Below are 245 nucleotides of genomic sequence, written 5' to 3'. Positions count from 1 at the left end.
TTTAATTATTCATGTACTTAATTTAATAATATTTTTCTATTGATACTTTAAATATTTCTAATAGTATGTTTGATAATTTAGTTTTCATGTTAATACATATATTAAAATGGTTTAAAAAATAAAAAGAATTGAAATGGTAGTTTATTTCAATGTTTATTTTCGAAACACTGATAAACAAATTAAATAAACACTATTTTGACACTAATGTTTTGCCAGTGAATCAATATGCTTTTTTTTAGTTTGAT

The sequence above is a fragment of the Arachis ipaensis genome, chromosome B08, assembly GCF_000816755.2.
Source record: "Arachis ipaensis cultivar K30076 chromosome B08, Araip1.1, whole genome shotgun sequence".
Classification (NCBI taxonomy): Eukaryota; Viridiplantae; Streptophyta; class Magnoliopsida; order Fabales; family Fabaceae; genus Arachis; species Arachis ipaensis.
The sequence above is the reverse complement of the archived record's forward strand: the minus strand, read 5'-3'. Positions refer to the sequence as shown.